The sequence below is a fragment of the Anomaloglossus baeobatrachus genome, chromosome 2 (assembly GCF_048569485.1).
Source record: "Anomaloglossus baeobatrachus isolate aAnoBae1 chromosome 2, aAnoBae1.hap1, whole genome shotgun sequence".
Classification (NCBI taxonomy): Eukaryota; Metazoa; Chordata; class Amphibia; order Anura; family Aromobatidae; genus Anomaloglossus; species Anomaloglossus baeobatrachus.
This window is the reverse complement of record NC_134354.1, coordinates 260144874-260159779: the sequence shown is the minus strand read 5'-3', so window position 1 is coordinate 260159779 and position 14906 is coordinate 260144874. Positions and strand designations below refer to the sequence as shown.

General features: G+C 42.5%; 1 protein-coding gene across 3 annotated transcripts in view; it reads right to left on the bottom strand.

Annotated features, from left to right (window-relative positions):
* PIGW (phosphatidylinositol glycan anchor biosynthesis class W) overlaps positions 1-14906 on the bottom strand; it is a 176056-nt gene that overhangs the window by 17700 nt on the left and 143450 nt on the right. Inside the window, exon 1 of one of the 3 annotated variants that reach the window (XM_075335797.1) lies at positions 8311-8382. The exons of the other annotated variants lie outside the window; for them this stretch is intronic. The gene's annotated coding sequence lies outside the window, so the exon portion shown is untranslated. Of the gene's footprint in view, positions 1-8310; positions 8383-14906 lie in introns of those variants that run through there. 3 annotated transcript variants of the gene reach the window in all.

The following is a 14906-nucleotide window of genomic DNA, read 5'->3' as shown; positions in this document are numbered from 1 at the left end:
TCTTCTCCAAACTTTTTTCTTCCCATCATTCTGGTACAGGTTGATCTTAGTCTCATCTGTCCATAGAATACTTTTCCAGAACTGAGCTGGCTTCATGAGGTGTTTTTCAGCAAATTTAACTCTGGCCTGTCTATTTTTGGAATTGATGAATGGTTTGCATCTAGATGTGAACCCTTTGTATTTACTTTCATGGAGTCTTCTCTTTACTGTTGACTTAGAGACAGATACACCTACTTCACTGAGAGTGTTCTGGACTTCAGTTGATGTTGTGAACGGGTTCTTCTTCACCAAAGAAAGTATGCGGCGATCATCCACCACTGTTGTCATCCGTGGACGCCCAGGCCTTTTTGAGTTCCCAAGCTCACCAGTCAATTCCTTTTTTCTCAGAATGTACCCGACTGTTGATTTTGCTACTCCAAGCATGTCTGCTATCTCTCTGATGGATTTTTTCTTTTTTTTCAGCCTCAGGATGTTCTGCTTCACCTCAATTGAGAGTACCTTAGACCGCATGTTGTCTGGTCACAGCAACAGCTTCCAAATGCAAAACCACACACCTGTAATCAACCCCAGACCTTTTAACTACTTCATTGATTACAGGTTAACGAGGGAGACGCCTTCAGATTTAATTACAGCCCTTAGAGTCCCTTGTCCAATTACTTTTGGTCCCTTGAAAAAGAGGAGGCTATGCATTACAGAGCTATGATTCCTAAACCCTTTCTCCGATTTGGATGTGAAAACTCTCATATTGCAGCTGGGAGTGTGCACTTTCAGCCCATATTATATATATAAAATTGTATTTCTGAACATGTTTTTGTAAACAGCTAAAATAACAAAACTTGTGTCACTGTCCAAATATTTCTGGCCCTGACTGTATTTGGGCCCAATTCAACAGCTAGATAAATTCAGCCTTTGTCCCCACCTCCTTTCTTTATCCCTACTGTGTCAGTGCTTTGTCTTTGTTTGTCAATTGCGTTTGATACCTTTAAGGTTAATTCTTTAAAAGAAAGATGTATTAAGGCCCTGTAGTCATTTAGCTTCACAAGTCTATAATTCCTGCAATGATATGCAGTTAGTTCAGGAGCTGCTACAGGGTCTAAAGTTTTATGGATAAGCTTCAATGTTTTCTTCTTGCATTTATATACCTTTTTACATAGCATATAATTCCATTGGGCTTATGTAAACTAATGTAATCTGTTGAACGTTATATAATTTAATAAAAACTACAATTATTGAAAAAAATAGAAACACAGGCCCCACTTATCAATTTTTTATCCACACCTGGTTTTGGCTTACAGGTAAAAAAGTAGAAAACTCACCAAATACTCAATGTGTACATGTGGGCTAAAAATGCTGAGTGCAAAAATTCCCTAAAGCTTTATTCACCTTAGGTTTGTTGCTTTACAATAGAAATCAAAATATGTTGTCTGCTGAACGTTCAAAAAAATGGGCTAGACAAATTGGTGGCACTCTCAACTTGGGATGGGTTATCATCACAGTCGTGGGTCAGATGATGAGCCCTAGGTCTGTCATGATGTAACTTCCTGTAATTCGAATACAGCATTTGTGCTGTACAGAGTGGTGCTGATGCAGTGCTCTGTACAGCACAAGCAATCAGAATAGGACAGCTTTAACCAGTAAAAACAATAAAAAGTTAAAAAAGTTTTAAAAAATTTGAAAAATAAAAAAATAAACCCCACAAAAGTTCAAATCACCGCCCTTTTGCCCCAATTGAAATTAAAACAAACAATTAAAAAAAATAAAAATACACATATTTGGTATCGCTGTGTTCAGAAATGCCCAATTAAAATATAAAATACATTAATCTGATAGGTAAAGGGCATAACAAGAAAAAAATTCAAAAAGCCAGAATTACATTTTTTTTTCTGTTGACAAAACATTGTAATAAAAGGTGATCAAAACATCTCATCTACATCAAAATGGTATAAAATAAAAATGGCAGCTCAGGAAGCAAAAAATAAACCATCACACAGCTACAGATCCCATAAAATGAGATTACAGGTCTCAGAAAATGACGCTAAAAGTGCGCAATTCTTTTTTTTTTGACAAATTTCAGAAATGTTTTTGGACTATGTAAATAAAAACAAAAAAACAAAACATACATGTTTGGAATCGACAAACTCATACTGACCAACCTGGCAGGATAGTTTTAGGATATAGTGAACATGGTAAATAAAAACACAAATAAACTTTGTTGAATTGCTTTTTTTTTGCAATTTCACTTGTAATTTTTTTCCCCATTTTCGAAGTACAAGCTCTCATATGATTATATTGACAAAAAAAAAATTAAAAAGTTATGGCTTTTGGGAAAAAACAAAACCCCAGAAGCAAAAAAAAAAAAAACAAAACAAAAAAACCCACTCCCCCAAAAAACCCACAAAACGGAAAAAATCACCGGGTTGTGAAGGGGTTAATATTTGGTTACAGTTGCACACCTTTTGGAATAAATAACTGCAATCAATCGCTTCCTGAAACCATCAACAAATTTTGGACCATTCTCGTTTTGCAAACTGCTCTAGGGCTCTTGTAGCGCCCCTTAGACCATCAGGGTGCTACAAGGTTCTGCATCCCCACCAGGATGCAGGGCCTACCCCCTTAGGGACCCAGAACCCCAGTGCCGGTACCACCAAAAACCCAGTTTTCCCCAACAATCCCCCATACAATGGTACTTAGCTAGGGTGGGACCAATGGATGGCCGCCTAGAGGTGGAGCCACTCCAGTCCACTAGTTGACCAGGTGGGAGGGGCAGACTGTGGAGAGTTGGGACACTGGAAAACAGTAGTCAGAAGGAAGTCTGCAGTGAAAGGGAGCAGACAGTTAGAAAGTGTCAAACATTGGAAACGTGAAGGTGTGACTGAGCAACGTCCTGACTCTGGTTGTCGGTGACCTGGTACCCAGGAGAAGTGGTTGCCGGTGGAGAACTCACGGAACTACGCACCGATGGGGTACAGGACCCTAGGACAGGAAAGAGCTTTAAGCCGACCTGTTAACACCTGCACACCAAAGGGGACCATCAAGGACCTTGCTGGCCCTAAAGAATCCGAAGACTCAGTAGCAAAGGGAGATCTGGGGACAGGACCAGAGACTCCAACCCCACAGAATTCACGCTACCGTCAGGTGGACAAAAGTGGACAAAACACAGACCGGGGACCCCCAGTGTTCCATACCACGGGGACCCACTTACCAGAGACAGGTGCAGGGGAGGAAGGTACCAGAGAACCAGACTGGCACTGGGACAAAGGGGACCTGGAGGCGAAACCAGCCGGCCTCGGGCAACCAGTTAACATCCCAAGTGAGTAAACCAGTTGCACTGAATACCTGTCTGAACTCCTTCTTCCAACGCCCACTGCACCATACACCCGCTGGGGCAAAATCCTACTTGCGGAGGGACTACCATACTAGCTGCTAATACCACCAGCCCCAGTAGAGACATTCTGCACCGGCGGCTCCCTACACTTAGCCGCAACACCGCAAGTGGCGTCACGAATAAACTTTATTCACCAATCCCCTGTAAATATCCCCATTACAAAAAGGGCCCAGGGCACGGAACCGGGTTACGACCACCATCGTGACATCCCCCAAGAGAGACACTGCCCGGAACAGAGTACCCCATATCCCTGGATGCTACACTCTCATATTTGCGGAGGCCTTCTCCCAACAGTAATTTTAAGATCTCTCCATAGTTGTTCAATGGCATTTAGATGCAAACTAATTGCTGGCCACTTCAGAACTTTCCAGTGCTTTGTTTCATTCCGTTTCTGGGTGCTTCTTGAAGTATGTTAGAGGTCATTGTCCTGCTGAAAGACCTATGACCTAGGACACAATGCCAGAAGCAGCAAAACATCTTTGAACCTCCACCATATTTGACTGTTGGTACTGTGTTCTTTTCTTTGTAAACCTCATTCTGTTTTTGGCAAACAGTAGAATGAGGTGCGTTACCAAAAGAGCTCTATTTTGGTCTCATCTGTCCTTAAGATGCTTTCCCAGAAGAATTTTGGCTTACTCACGCACATTTTGGCAAACTACAGTCTTTGTTTTTATTTATCTGTGTCAGTAGTTGGGCCCTCCAGGGTCTCCTTCCATAGCATTTCATTTAATTCAAATGATGATAGATAGATAGATAGATTCCACTGACACTGATACACCCTGAGCCTGCAGAATAGCTTGAATATCTTTGGAACTTGATTGGGGCTGCTTATCCACCATCCGGACTATCCTATGTTACAACCTTTCATCAATTTTTCTCTGCTGTCCACGTCCAGGCAGACTAGCTACAGTGCCATAGGTTGCAAACTTCATGATTATGTTGCTCACCATGGACAAAGAATATCAAGATCTCTGAACACCTGTAACCTTCAGAACGTTTGATATTTATCAACTTTCGTTTAAGTCCTAAGACAGTTCCCTTCTCCTCTTTTCTGTTTTCTTTGCTTAGTGTGGCCCATACAGACACACAATCCAAAGATTGAGTCAACTTCTCCCATTTTATCTATATTCAGGTGTGATTTTCATATTGTCCACGCCTGTTACTTTCCATGTTTTTGCGTGAGCATTACAGGCTTGATATAAAGCAGTTTACCCACAAATTTGGAATTATGTTCAATTTGCCTTTTTTTTCCTGGTTTGCTTTTTATTTTGTGCTATTCGAACATACACACAAAAGGAAATAAACGTGCATAACAAAACGTGTAACTGCAATAAAGTAGAAATGCTTAATTTTCATAAACAATTTTAAGGATGCCAACACTTTCAATCATGATTGCATATGTATATATAGCGGGTTAAATAAGTATTAAACACGTAACTAATATTCTAAGTAGATATAGTTCTAAAGGTGCATTAACATTAATTTCTCACCATATGTCAGTAACAACCCATCCAATTCACACAAAGAAATCAAACCATACATGTCCATTTTTTTAGCCCTTAGATAAAAGTAAACTTATACAATGTTTGGTGTCTACAAACTCGCACCGCCTTGAGGCATCACACCTACACATCAATTTTACCATATAGTGAACACAGTGACTACAATATCTCAAAAACAATCGTGTAATCGCACTTTTTTTTTGCAATTTTTCCACATTTGGATTTTTTTTTTGCCGTTTTCCGGTATGCTATATGGTAAAACTATTAGTTTTGTTTAACAGTACAACTCATCCCGCAAAAACAAGCCCTCACATGGAAAGATTGACTGAAAAAAACAAAAAGTTACAGCTCTTGGAAGAAGAATGACCAACAAAAAACGGAAAGCATCTCTGAGCGCATCTGATAAGTGCATCATAAGTGCTCAGAAATATACCAGAAACAGAAATGTAATTTTATGGCATAACTTCTACATGGTCATCATTCACCTCTGATTCTGATAATCCATTTGTCTCATTCACAGGTATGAACGACTGTCCATTGAATTTCCTGCACAGATTTTCATCTCATGTCCTTTCCTGCATTCACACTAAGGCTATGTGCGCACTTTGCGTCGTCGTAGTTGCAGTTCTAAACGCATCCTCTGGCAGAAATTGCTTTTGACAAAGTTGCTTTTGACCACAAAATCGCGGTAAATACGCTTAAATTAGCTCTTTTTACCTGCGTTTCCATTGCTTAAAGTCAGATGCGTTTTGATTACAAAGACACTACTAAATAAAGTTTTGACATACAAACACTATGAAAAAAGGGGAAAAAAAATTGAAAAAAAATATAATTTAAATCATAACAAAAATCGTTATATTTAATATAATTATAGCGGTTTTATACTATTTATTGCTATAATTCCAATAAATTAATATTTTTCAATAATTTAATTGTCGGACTATGTGTGTGTTTATTCCATTATTTTGATGTCAGAAACGCATGCGTTTATGTAGTCCAAAACGCATGTTTTCTGCAGCCAAAAAGCAGGTAAAACGCTGAAATTTTGATGTTGCTTGCTTTTTACAACTTCTCATTGACTTCAATGTTAGCAAAACGCTACCCAAATGGCAAAAACAATTCACATGCTGCTTCTTTGAACGCAGAGTTTTTGCCCAAAATTATGCAAATTAAATGCAGCGCTTTGAACTGCATGGTGCGCACAAGAAATCCCCATTTCCCATACACTTTGCAGGAAAATCAAAACTCATGCATTTTGGCAAGAAAACGCTGCAGTTCAAAACGCTGTGGAAAAGCAGGTGAAAAGCAGGTGGAAACGCAAAGTGCGGACACAGCCTAATGCGGTCTCTCATTTTGGTATGCATATGCTAGTCTGTTCCTTCCCTGCTGTGTAATTAGCTAAGTTTTGTCTTTACTTCTGTGAGTTGATTCTACCTATGTTTGTAAAGGCACCTTTACACACTGCGATATCGCTGTAACGTCACCGGTTTTGTGACGGAATAGCGACCTCAAATACAAAAAAAAAGACAGTTTGCACTCTGATAATGCTAAAGTATGGAAACCATGAATGTGTGAACATGTGCAGGTGCATTACTGCTAAAGAAAATCTAAGAAAAATTAGATATTTAGCATACAGTCATATGAAAAAGTTTGGGCACCCCTATTAATGCTAACCTGTTTTCTTTATAACAATTTGGGTTTTTGCAACAGCTATTTTAGTTTCATATATCTAATAACTGATGGACTGAGTAATATTTCTGGATTGAAATGAGGTTTATTGTACTAACAGAAAATGTGCAATCCGCATTTAAACGAAATTTGACCGGTGCAAAAGTATGGGCACCTAAACATAAAAGTAACATTAATATTTTGTAGATCCTTCTTTTGCAAAAATAACAGCCTCTAGTCACTTCCTGTAGCTTTTAATGAGTTCCTGGATCCTGGATGAAGGCATATTTGACCATTCCTGTTTACAAAACAATTCCAGTTCAGTTAAGTTTGATGGTCGCCGAGCATGGACAGCACGCTTCAAATCATCCCACAGATGTTCTATGATATTCAGGTCTGGGGACAAAAACTCTCTTCGCACCCGGGACGCCCCCACTTATCGCCCATACAGAAATCTAAGTGCCATCAATACCCAGCTGCTAATGAACAATTTGCAATCATCCTTGGCTCCCATCTCCTCCTTCTCCTGCGCACACTCTGCAGTGTCACATTATAATAAGACATTGCAGAGTGCCCTGGATGAAGCTGCACCAGCTACATGCAGAAAAAAAACCAAACACACAGGCAGAGGCAGCCCTGGCACACGCTTCAAACACGTTTCCTACAGCGCTGTTCTAGGTGTGCTGAGAAAATCCTTTTCAGCTGCAGACTTCATCCACTATAAGTTCATGCTCAAAACCTATAACTCTGCTCTCCATCTGGCTAAACAAGTATACTTTACCAATCTCATCACTTCACTAGCCAACAATCCTAAACGACTATTTGAAACCTTCCACTCCCTCCTGAGCCCTAAAGTGTAGACCCCGGTCACCAACCTAAGCTCTGATGATCTTGCCACATTCTTCTTACAAAAGATCAGCAACATCCGCCAGGAAATTTTTGAAAAATCCCCTCAGAGCCTGGATCCCCTTCTCTCCTGCACCTCAAGCTCACTTTCAATATTTGAGCCTGTCACAGAAGAAGTGACCCGGCTCCTTGCTTCTTCTCACCCGACAACCTGCACCAGTGACCCTCTTCCCTCACATCTCCTTCAGGCTCTCTCCCCAGCCGTCACTACCTATCTGACCAAAATATTTAACCTCTCTCTTTCATCAGGTATCTTTCCTTCATCATTTAAACATGCAATCATAACCCCTCTACTTAAAAAACCTTCCCTCAATCAGAACTGTGCCGCTAACTACAGGCCAGTCTCTAATCTCCCCTTTATCTCTAAGCTCCTGGAACGCTTGGTCCACTCTTGGCTAATCCGCTATTTTGTTTTGTTTTTGTCTATACCAGCCCACACCTATTTGTAAAGTGCTGCGGAATATGTTGGCGCTATATAAATAAACTTTATTATTATTTTGAAGCGCAAAAATCGACCACTTGTGAACGGGTTAAAAGAGGTTTTCATGTTTCGGAAATCCTCATGCCCCACCGCTGTTCCCAGTGTTTGTTATAGTCTGCGTTGCTCATGTCATGTTGACAGCGCTGCCGCGAATCAGTGAGCTTAATGGTTCGAGCCATGTACTCAGGCAAAGCTCCTGAGCTCAGTTATTGGCTGCATCGCTGTCAACATGACATCAGCGCCGCAGACAATAACAGACACCAGGAACAGCAGGAGAGACTCAGGTCTGGACCCAGGGAGGGTAAGTAAAGCAGTTTGGGTTGTTTTTGTTTGTTTTTTTAAACAAACTGAAAAAAGAACAAACTTACCTGTTAACATGACTTTACTTCCAGAAGTTGTTTTTTTTTTCACAAAAGCATGCAAGAATGTAGAATTTCTAGCTAGATGTTTATGGTCACGATTGTCGTCAAAGAATTTTTCCAAATATGAATACACAAAGCACTGTATAAAATATAGATCAAAAAGGTGTGCCAAATTTCTACACACCACCCATGCAAGTGAATTTTCTATAAGCTTGTACTCATAAAAGTGCTGAAATAGTCTGCAAACAACATCTGGTCTTCAGCTGAAACTTTGATATTATACACACTGATGAGCAAAAGGATACAATGTTTAGAACTTCACTTTCAGGTTCCATATTCCACACCTGTTCTGACCCAAAATATGGCAAGAATTACTCATCTAAGTAAAAAGAAGAGACAGTCCATTACTTTATTACATGAAGGTCAATTAATTTGGAAATTTGCTAGACCCTTGAAGGTATCCTCAAGTGCTGTAATCATTCTATATAATGAAACTCACTCTTATGAGGACTTATCAGGAAAGAAAAACTAAAAATTACCTAATTTCATCAAAGTTACCAGCCTCAAAAATGGCAAAACTGACAGCCCTCAGGTAATAGCCCTCATAAATGATACAAAACATCAAAATAGCAGACACATCCCAACCTCAATTGTCCAGACGATGCTGTGAGACGTGTTTATGATTGAATTGCTGCAAAGAATCCACTACTGAGGACTGGAAACAGAAACAAAGAAGCAGTACAATGACTGGACACCAAATCGGTGGATATCTCTGATCTGGTGACTCGAAATTTGAGATTTTTGGTATCAAGCACCATGTTTTTTCCAAACCATGGGAAAAGAAAAATGTGTAGCTCATTTTTACATATATTATGTCCACCATGAAGCATGTAAGGGGAGGGGTCATGGTGTGGGTCGGCTTTCCTGGTGACACAATGGGTGAATTATTCCAAATTTAAAGCACTTCTACTTCAGAATTCTACAACAATATGTGTTATGATCCGGAACCATGCAAGACCACTATAAATCATTGGTAAAAGGTGACAAGAGCATTGGGAACTAATCTGGCCGCCATCCCCTTACTAACCATCACAACTAGAAGTAGCCGAGGGGTGAACTAACATCCTGTGCACCGCGAACCCAGACGGAGAACTAGCTATCCTAAAGGAAGGAAAGATGGATAACTCTCTGCCTCAGAAAATAGATAAAGAATAGAAAGCCCCCCACATTCAAAGACTGCGGTGATATAGGAAAACACAATACACAGATAGATGAGAGGATTAGCAAAAGGTGAGGCCTCCACTGACTAAAATAGGAAAGGACAGGAAAGGGGCTGATGGTGGCCAGAGAAAAACCCTACAAAATTCCAAATTCCTGATAGTACAAAAAGGCCCTCAGATCGCACGATCTGCACTCGGCGTTCTTGTCATACCAATGAACAGAAAACAGGAATCATTACAAATTCAAAAAGCCACAAACACATGGACTTATAGGAGCAATACTCCAAACATAACTGCAGGGAGTTTCCCAGCTAAGCAACTGAGAGGGAAGATCCCTGCATGCAAATAAACTGAAAACAACCACAGCAAATGACAAACTCAGATAAGAGTAAAAGAACCAAAGAACAAATAAAGAGCAAAGCACTTATCTGGGGTAGATGTGGTATGGAGCAGGATGAAGCAGGCTGGTGAACAAAGAACAACTGACATCCGGCATAGCCTGCTATCAGACCGGGATTTAAATAAGCAGAGAGTTAGCAATGGAAACGCTCATTGCTCAACACACCTGGTCTCTGTCCAAACCATTCCTGGCCACAAGAGGGAGCCTCCCAGCAGCCAAAGCATAACTGACATTCACAACAGTACCCCCCCTTGAGGAGGGGTCACCGAACCCTCACCACCGGGTCGCTCGGGATGAGCATGATGGAAGGCGCAAACCAACCTGTCCGCATGAATGTCAGAAGCCACAACCAAAGAGTTATCCTCCTGCCCATAACCCTTCCATTTCACAAGGTACTGAAGCTGTCGCCTACTGCGACGGGAATCCAGAATTTTTTCAACCTCATACTCCAGATCCCCTTGTACCAAAATAGGGTCAGGAGGCGCTGCTGTAGGAACCGTTGGCTCCACATGTTTCTTCAACAAGGACTTATGGAAGACATTGTGAATTTTAAATGACACAGGTAGAGTCAAACGGAAAGATACAGGGTTGATAATCTCCGAAATCTTATAAGGTCCAATAAATCTGGGCTTAAATTTAGGAGATGGAACTCTCATAGGAATATTTTTAGAGGACAACCACACCATGTGCCCCACTTTAAACCGGGGACCAACAGTCAGACGCCGGTTGGCAAACTTTTGGGCAGTTTCTTGGGACTGAAATAATTTATGCACTACCTGCCCCCAAATCTGCTGCATTCTGTTTACCACCGAATCCACCCCTGGACAGTCAGACGGCTCAAGCTGCCCCGAGAGGAATCTGGGGTGATACCCAAAATTGCAGAAAAAGGGGGACACCAATGTGGTAGAGCTAGCTCTATTGTTAAGGGAAAATTCAGCCAAAGGCAAAAACGAAACCCAGTCATCCTGATCCGCAGAAGCAAAACACCGTAAATAGGTCTCCAGGGTCTGGATAGCCCTTTCAGTCTGACCGTTGGTCTGAGGATGAAACGCCGAGGAGAAAGACAGCTGAACACCCAATTTGGAGCAGAAAATCCTCCAAAAGCTGGATACAAGCTGCACCCCTCTGTCAGAAACAATGTTTTCGGGAATACCATGCAAACGAACAACATGTTGGAAAAACAAAGGCATCAACTCTGATGAAGACGGCAACTTAGATAGGGGAACCAAGTGGACCATCTTGGAGAATCTATCACAGATTACCCAAATCACAGTCATTTTCTGAGAGACGGGAAGCTCTGAAATAACATCCATAGAGATGTGCGTCCAAAGTTTCTTAGGTACCGGCAAAGGCAATAATAGCCCAGTAGAACGTGAACAACAGGGCTTGGACCTAGAACAAACTCCACAAAACGACGGACATCCCGGGACAGGGAAAGCCACCAAAAAGAGCGTCTCACAAGACACCGAGTACCAAAAATGCCAGGATGACCCGCCAAAACAGAGCAATGAACCTCAGAGACAACTCGGTCTCTCCATTGGTCCAGGACAAACAGTTTCCCTGTAGGACATCTCTCAGGTTTATCCTCCTGAAATTCCGCCAGTGCCAACCGCAGATCAGGCAAAATGGCCGAGAAAACTACACCATCATTCAGGATAGTAGACGGCTCGACAACCTCCAAGGAGTCAGCACAGAAACTACTGGAAAGGGCATCGGCCTTAACATTCTTGATGCCCGGCAAAAAAAAGAGACCACAAAATTAAACCGGGTAAAAAACAAAGCCCACCTGGCCTGCCGAGGATTCAACCTCTTGGCCGATCCCAGATAGGTAAGATTCTTGTGGTCCATAAGCACCACAACTTGATGTCTAGCCCCCTCCAACCAATGCCTCCACTCTTCAAATGCCCACTTCATAGCCAATAATTCCTGGTTCCCCACATCACAATTCCATTCAGAAGGAGCAAACTTCCGAGAGAAAAAAGGCACAGGGCTTAAGTTTACCCAAAGTAGCGTCTCGCTGAGACAGAACAGCTCCAGCTCCGATCTCTGAGGCATCGATCTCAACTTGGGCGAGACACATCAGGTTGCTGCAGGACTGGGGCAGAAGTGAATCGCCTTTTAAGCTCCTGGAAGACCACAATCGCCTCTGGGGTCCAATGCTCAGCATCAGCTCCCTTCTTGGTCAAATCTGTCAGAGGTTTGACAATGGCAGAAAAATTGGCTATAAATTTACGGTAAAAATTAGCAAACCCCAAAAACTGCTGCACGGATTTTAGAGAAGTCGGTTGCACCCAGTCGTAAATAGCCTGAACCTTAACCGGGTCCATTTCGATAGCGGAGGGAGACAAGATGAAGCATAAAAAGGAAATCCTTTGCACCCCAAAGAGGCACTTTGACCCCTTAACATACAGTGCATGATCCTTAAGTATCTGATAAACAGCCCATACTTGCCCAACATGAGAGTCCCAATCATCAGAAAAAATCAAGATGTCATCCAAATACACAATCAAGAATTTACCAATAAGGTCCCGAAAAATATCATTCACGAAGGCCTGGAAGACGAAGGGTGCATTAGTGAGCCCAAAAGGCATCACTAGGTACTCAAAATTCCCCTCAGGAGTATTAAAAGCAGTCTTCCATTCATCACCCTCCTTAATACGGATGAGATTATACGCACCCTTGAGATCCAGTTTCGTAAACCATTTGGCGCTCTTCACTCTAGAGAAAAGATCAGACATCAGAGGCAAAGGGTACTGATATTTGACCGTAATTTTATTAAGAAGACTATAATCAATAAAAGGCCTCAACGACCCATCTTTCTTAGCAACAAAGAAAAAGCCAGCACCCAAAGGAGAAGAGGAGGGCCGAATATGCCCCTTCTCCAATGATTCCCTGATGTATGACCGCATGGCATCATGTTCGGGCACAGACAAGTTGAAAATCCGCCCCTTGGGAAATTTACAACCCGGCACCAGCTCAATGGCACAGTCACAGTCCCGGTGTGGGGGCAGAGAATCAGATTCCTGGTCATTAAATACATCACGGAAATCAGATAAGAAGGGCGGAACATCAACTGCCTGAGCAGACGTGGATGACACGGAAAGATCCTGATGCACACCTTGACAACCCCAACTAGCTACCGACAAGGATCTCCAGTCAAGAACTGGATTATGGGTCTGCAACCACGGAAATCCCAGTACCAAGGTATCCTGTAGATTATGCAATACTAAAAATGTACAATTTTCCTGATGCGCTGGTGCAACTCTCATAGGCACCTGGGTCCAAAATTGGGGTTTATTTCCTGCCAAAGGGGTAGCATCAATGCCCCTTAAAGGAATAGGAGTTTGCAAAAGGAACCATGGGGAAACCACAATCCCTAGCAAACCCAAAATCCATCAAATTGGGCGCTGCCCCTGAGTCTACAAAGGCAAATGCAGAAAAGGAAGACAATGAGCAAATCAATGTGACAGACAAAAGAAACTTTGGTTGCAAAGAACCCACAGTAACAGAAGTAGCCAATCTCCTTTCACGTTTAGGGCAGAGAGAGATATTATGAGAAGCGTCTCCACAATAGAAGCACAGTCTATTCTTCCGTCTGAACCCCTGCCGACTAGCATTAGAAAGGACCATATCACACTCCATAGGCTCCAAAGGCTGTTCCACAGGCACAAAACCAGCAAGTATCTTCCTGCGCTCACGTAACCGCCTATCAATCTGAATGGCCAAGGTCATAGAGGCATCAAGACCAGAAGGGACGGGAAATCCTACTATTACATCCTTCACAGCATCAGCAATACCCTTCCGAAAAAGAGCCGCAAGCGCATCATCATTCCATTTGGTAAGGACCGCCCACTTTTGAAATTTCTGACAAAATGTTTCTGCAGAATCCAAACCCTGAGTTAAGGATAACAAGACCTTTTCTGCTTGGTCCACAATATTGGGTTCGTCATATAATAAACCCAAGGCCTGAAAAAAGGAGTCCACATCACTGAGAATCGGATCATCAGACGCTAAAGAGAGGGTCACCACGCAGAAGGGAAATGACAATCTTAACCTGCTGTACGGGATTCCGTGAGGACTTAGGGCGCATGTCAAAAAATAATTTATAATTATTTTTGAAGCTCAAGTATCTTGACCTATCTTCCAAAAAAATTCAGGAACGGGAATCTTAAGCCTGCTTTACACCAGGCAATCTATCGTGCGATAGATCGTCGGGGTCACGGTTTTTGTGACGCACATCCGGCATCGCTGGCGATGCCGGCCTGTGTGACACCTCCTAGCGACGCAGTATCGCTCACAAATCGTGAGTCGGGTACTGCTCGTTAGGTTCCATAATATCGGTTACTTTAGTTGACCATCGTTTCCGTGGTAGCACACGTCGCTCCGTGTGACACCACGGGAACGATGATCAGCTCACCTGCCTCCCGCGGCCGCCGCCGTCTCTATGTGGAAGGAAGGAGGTGGGCGGGATTGTTTACGTCCCGCTCATCTCCGCCCCTCCGCTTCTATTGGCCGGCGCCCGTGTGACGTCGCTGTGACGCCGAACGTCCCTCCCACTCCAGGAAGTGGACGTTCGCCGCCCACAGCGAGGTCGCACGAGAGGTAAGTATGTATGACGGGGTTTACTAACTTTGTGCAACACGGGCAGCGATTTGCCCGTGACGCAAAAAGGACGGGGGCGGGTACGATCGATTGTGAAATCGCACAATCGGTCGTACCGTGTAAAGCAGGCTTTAGGCTCTGCAAGGGGAGTCTGTGCAAGATAAGACTCTATACGACGAACCTTAGCATCAAGATGAGCAATACGCTCACCCAATTCATCCATGCTAGAAAAAAGAAATCTTCCACGGAACCCAAAGAAGAAGAGGAAAAATACAAAAAAAAAATATCAGCAGACCTCTCTTTTTTTTTTCCTTCTTAAGAGTACCCTTTAAATTTGTTGGCCGGATGTACTGTTATGATCCGGAACCATGGAAGACCAC